This window comes from Sinohyriopsis cumingii, chromosome 9 (genome assembly GCF_028554795.1).
Source record: "Sinohyriopsis cumingii isolate HCF-2022 chromosome 9, ASM2855479v2, whole genome shotgun sequence".
Taxonomy (NCBI): domain Eukaryota; kingdom Metazoa; phylum Mollusca; class Bivalvia; order Unionida; family Unionidae; genus Sinohyriopsis; species Sinohyriopsis cumingii.
In genome coordinates this window covers 81,172,482-81,178,481 of record NC_142969.1, presented here as the reverse complement: position 1 = coordinate 81,178,481, position 6,000 = coordinate 81,172,482, and the positions used below count along the sequence as shown (strand labels likewise).

Sequence of the window (6,000 nt, the reverse complement as noted above, 5' to 3'; positions counted from 1 at the left end):
CTGAGTCATATTCAATACAAGCTTTCGGTCCTGAATATTAGGGTATTATACGTTGTGCATGAGCAGACAATAATAACTAAATCAATCAACAATTAACATTATTCATAAACAAGCCATACCTCTACAAGATCTGCAAAAGAAGCGCCAAATTGCTTTGACTAGGTTAAATGAGTTCATACCAGATTCAGAAAGTATTTGCCTTATATGCATGTATGCCAATATTTGCACATTACAAGTAATCATGTAATAAGGATGATTACATTAATATTTCATCTTTATCATAAACGGATGGTTCATAAATTACGTATTTGTATTAGCTTCCTGTTTCTTTTAAAAATGATTGTCCTACATATCATATTCGTGTAGTGACACGTATTGTCTCACCTCGCTTATAATACGTAAATAAAATCAACGGCCAGACATGTGCATTCTTGTTTCGTTGTCGGTGTATATAAGATTAAGCAAGTTGAATTACATAGTTTATATTCCTATAGACACATGCAGAGGGTGGTCTTGATTTTCGAACAAGGTATGTATGTATGTATGTATGTATGTATTGTTTTGTCTCTCTTTAGGTCAAGTATCTATCTTTACTTGCTTATCTATTGTTGTTAAATTAATTTTTACTTTTTCACATGTGTAATGCCAACATAAATAGGATATCACAGGGGTGGGCAAACTACGGCCAGCGGGCCGCATGCGGCCCGCCAAGGGCTTTCATGCGGCCCGCCAAGTGTTTCTATGCGGCCTAGGAACAAGTCCTATGTTCACGCTATTTAATTTTCTCAAGTGTAAAATTTCTTTCTAATTTTGATAGAAATGTAACCACACGAAGTTTTCAAATATTAACAACATATTAACAACTGAAAATTAATTATGATGTTGTTTAGAAAAAGCTTTGGTTTTTGCTATTTCAAATATTAGTTATTTTACTTAAAGAACTATGCCGCTCTCGACAATGTGTACATTTGTGTATGCGACCCTTGCACTAGAAAGTTTGCCCACCCCTGGGATATCATATGTCCAGTTCTTCTTGAAATTGTAACAAATAACCATATTAATATAGCAGCAGAGAATGCGAATCGGACGAAGGGAAGGAAGGTTCCAAATGCCGAAATAAGCCTTCCTAAAAGAAAAGGATTAATGACCTTAAAAAATCAAAATAACTACACTGAGGATTCGCCAAGAGTCCCTCTCCAAGAGTCCCTCTTGGAGGTTAGTTCATTTTATTTCTCTGACTAAAAACTCATCAATAGCGTGATGTATTACAAAAACGAACCAACTTGAGGTCACGCCCTCTCTGCTGCTATTAATTAAAAATTATTATATCAAATATGGTTCATCCAGAATCTTATACTGCCCGGCTAGCACGAGAGCGAATAGAAGCAATTAAGAAATTTCTTCCTGTTCGTGATTCTGTTAGACAAAAACTTCAAGAACGTCAAGAAGCACAAGTTGAATTTGTTACGGGTACAGAACAGCTATTTAAACCTGTTACGACAGTTGCTGAAAACGTTGTAGTGGGGGATATTGAGGAGAAGGAGAAGGAGAGTCTTCTTCCGGTATTAAAACGAACAGAAATTTGTTTACAGGAGCTTCCAACTAAAATAGCCGCCGCACGGCCTCAACCCCAACCACAAGATGTTGTCGTTGACCCTGTCGTGGATAAAGATGTTTGTAAAGAAGAAAATAAAAGGGAAATTGTTTTAAGGAAAATTTTTACTGATGGTGGTATACAAGAAATAAAAAGATTCACGTTGAAAACTAATAAGGATGTAATGGAGTTTGGTTCGTTTGCTGCCGCAAGTTCTGTATCAAGACATCATTTTTTAAAACCTGAATATGTTAAAAATATTAGTCGTGCTATATGGGTTGATTGGGTGTATAAAATAAATCAGGGTATTAGCCGGATATCCAAACAAGACAACATTTATAACACTTTTTTGGGGGGGAGAGTTAGCATGTCATGATGAGGTGCAACAGAAACAAAAAGAACAGAAACAAAAAAGAACAAGAAGAGCGAAAACAGAAACAAAATAAAAAAACAGAAACAAAACAAGCAAGAACAGTGAAAAAAAATCAACACCAGCAAGATCCTTCCTATCAACTTCCTCCACCTCTGCAAAAAACAGAAGATGTATTATCCAGATGAGGAAGAATTTCACGATGCCCCTGATGCTACTAGTAGTGGTTTGGGAGATGGTCTTGTTTGTTCTAACAATATCGTCGATGACGTACAACGGTTAGAAGTTCTCATAGGAGGAAAACGAGCTGGAAATAGTTCACCAGAAATAATTAATGAATCAGCTGATATTTGTCGACGATTATTTCAAGGTGGTATCATGGATATTAATATTTACCGAGAACTTATTGATGAGCTCGTTAATGATTATCATAGTGACTAATTATCACAGTGATTAAATAAATAAATAATTAAATAAAAATGATCGTACACAATTCTCATCGTACACCAATCATGGTCAGGGTGGTAAATTCACGATTACCAGTATATAGGATGACTTACGGAAATGGACGTGGTGATGTTGTTCAAGGTTTATTCACAAAGATAGCCCCCAAAGCAATGCCAATTGCAAAACAATTGTCGTTGAAAGCTATTGATGTTATCCGTGATAAAGCTCCTGGTGCTATTGGTAATCTTGCTGGCAAAGCACTCTTGGCAATCAAAGATAGATTAGCAAGATTAATACGACGAAAACCACCACCAGTAAAATCAAAAACTAGCAGCTTTGATGAATCAAGGGACTGAACAAGTAGAACAAAATATAAATACAAGTCTGATATCAGGAAGTGATCTTCGTTTTAGAAGATAACAAATTATAATAAAATGTTTAATCGTGAATCCGACCCAGCGTTTGACATAGACGAACCAGTTCTTAAAAATGAATCAGAACGTGATTTTCGGTATTATTCTTATGACGCACGAAATCCAAATCAGCATGGACGAATTGAATTACAGGATTAGGATACAAGTAGATATGTATTACCCGCTGAAGCATTTATTGAAGCAGAAGGTGAAATTATAAGAGCAGATAATGATAATCCATTTGCAGGTGAGGTTAAAATCGGTTTTGTTAATAATGGAATTATGGCCTTGTTTGACAGTGTTACATATATGATTGACGGAAGAAATATTGAATCGATTCAAAAAGATGTTGATGTAGCTACAACAATAATAGGTTTGGCAATATATTCTGGTGATTATACAAGATCAGCTGGTCCATCAATGATGTTTGTTAAAGACACTTCTGATTATCCTAACAATAATCAATACAATATAAGACGACCAAAAAACAATGCCAACAACGCTGATGCTAATGTATGGCCGGTGGTTCATGGTGCTTATACAGAATTTAATTTAGGATTTACAACGCGTAAATTAATGTTGAGTGGTGATTATAGAAGATTTTCATGTGCAATTCCGTTGTCACACATATTTGGCTTTTGCAGAGATGTTAGAAAAATATTTTTTGGAGCAGAACATACAGTTGTGCTTGTTAGAAAAGTTAATAAGAATGATTCTTTATGGCATCCTGCTGGAACTGATAATGGTAAAGTAATACTGACAAAACTTTCATTGTGGATGCCGGCAATGAATCCGGCAATTACTGAAGAAGAGCGATTACTTTCTTTTATGAATCAAGGTGGTAAATCGTTGTTATCATGGTCTACAGTAACCACAGATTTTATTCAAAGTAGTATTAATGGTTTATTTACATGGCATATAGCATCACAACAAGGTGTTTCAGCACCACGACATATTTTCGTTGCTTTTCAAAATTGTGCACGATTAGACTCATAAACACATAGTCATATGATATTTGATAAACTCGGTGTTTCTGAAGTTTCCTTAAGAATAAACGGACATCAATAACCATATGAGAATATACTGTTAGATTATATTACTAATTATGTTGCACGTGTATATCATTGTTTGATGAAATATATGGGACGTGATTTAAATATAGATACTGGCTTACAAATATCACAATTAGATTTTATAACATATTATCCAACCTATTACTTTTCACTGGAACATCTTGATTTCGTTAGACAATCTGTCGTTGATATATACTTTTGAGCAAAAGTAACAGACCCTCCTCCTGATATACCTGGTGTACCTGTTATTCGCGACTCTTACAGAGCAATCGCAGTTATCCTCAGCGATAAAGCAATGTTACCTGAAGGTGTTGGTGGGCGAATGAGAGTTGTTGATGCACCAGTAGAAAACATATAGTGACAATTAATTACTGGACATAATGATAAAAATGTCGTATAGTCATGTTAATGTCACTCTGACTCAAGGTCAGGTGAAAAATTACAATCAAAACTCGAGAATACATGCGGAATAAAATTATCACTAAAGCGAGATCAGATCACAGGGGGTCCAAACAAGTTATCATTAACCAAGAATCAACTTAAACACTTCAATAAGGCGATAGAATCAAAAACCGGAGTTCAACTTCAACTTTCTCCAAGCGCCATTAAATCTGTGGTCAAAACAGGCGGTATATCTCCACTTCTTGCAGCTATTTCAGCATTAATTTCCGCAGCCGCACCTGCCGTTGCAAAGCAGCTGCGTTAGGTGCTTTGGAACCGCTGCTGGAATGGCATTAAAGAAAGCAACAGAGCGAGGATTTTAAAGAAAGAGGGAGCGGCCTAAGATTACCAGGAACTCATCTAGGAAGAGGTCTGAGGCTTCCAGGAACTTACCTAAGTTGAACTTCCAATGAGGTTTTACACCGATGTCAAATTTTGATTTACTTGATAGTGCTAAACAACTAAAAATAAAAGCCTTCAGGGGTGTTTTTATGGGAGATCAATTACCGGAATGACCAAACAGTGTTGAAACAGGTATTATTAATCTCGATGATAATTCAGGACCCGGTACTCATTGGGTATCATACGCACTTGATCCATGTGGAATCGTTTATTTCGATACGTACGGACTAGCACCACCAGTTGAGTTTTTAAAGTATATCAACGAAATTAATATACCAATCTGGTATTCAAGGCTACCAACGCAAACCATGACAGATCCGCCAATATGCGGCCTCGAAGTAATTAATGTACTTAACGCTATATCAAAATCTTCCGATGCACCTCATAAAGTCGTGCATGATTATACAAGTAACGGCTTCGTTTTAAACAGATCTTAAATTATAATGGTTGATATTTACGGAAGATCTTCTTCTACCAGTGCTAAGAAAAAAATATATTGATTTGTCGAAGTACGCGACCATAGATGAACTCGCTGATCTTATGAACCTAGCTGGGATCGACCGAGATGACGTTGCTGTCTTTTAGGATAAATACGGTGTTTTCAAAACCAGCAACATCAAATGGAATGATATAGTTCGACGAATACTCGGTGTGGCCGCGGATAACATCCCTGTGTTTAGCGACGGCGGTAGAATCAGAGACTCAAATATATCGCTTACAACCATCAGAGATGAAATCGTAAGAAGCGTTGCTAATCGTTTTAAAAAAAACCGGTGACACGACGACGATTGAACTCAACATGAACAGGAATAAGATAAGGTTTTCATAAACGATAAAGATGTACCTGAAAACTCCATCAGAAAGGTGTTTACACAGTCTTCATTCAATACACAACAATTTAGTGTTGACGTGGTTATTGATGAATACGGTAACGAAGATATTTTATTGACGCAGGAACAGTTAGATGAACTGCGGCTAGAACATATTCTATGATCACGTGTAACAGAGATCAGATTCTAAAATATGCACATTCCTGCATTAAATTTGATCGGCTTAAAAAATATGATCTAGCTCATCAGAGTGATACAAGTAAAAAAATATTCTGTTATGATATTTTTTTACTGATTCTCTGTTATAATATTTTTTTACTGATTCTCGGTAGGAAAATTAACTTTCATTTTCCCAATCCTCTTTAGAAATGACATGGTTGATAGGCACTTTCATTATTTGTGGCAGTGTTTTCGTTTTCTGACATAATCT

At 36.0% G+C, this 6,000-nt stretch overlaps 1 protein-coding gene across 2 annotated transcripts in view; it reads left to right on the top strand.

The window, feature by feature from the left end:
- The first annotated feature begins 499 nt into the window (after positions 1 to 499).
- LOC149792118 (deoxynucleoside triphosphate triphosphohydrolase SAMHD1-like) overlaps positions 500 to 6,000 on the top strand; it is a 90,728-nt gene continuing 85,227 nt past the window's right edge. For both annotated transcript variants that reach the window (XM_089969340.1, XM_089969339.1), the window contains exon 1: positions 500 to 529. The gene's annotated coding sequence lies outside the window, so the exon portion shown is untranslated. The remainder of the gene's footprint in view (positions 530 to 6,000) is intronic.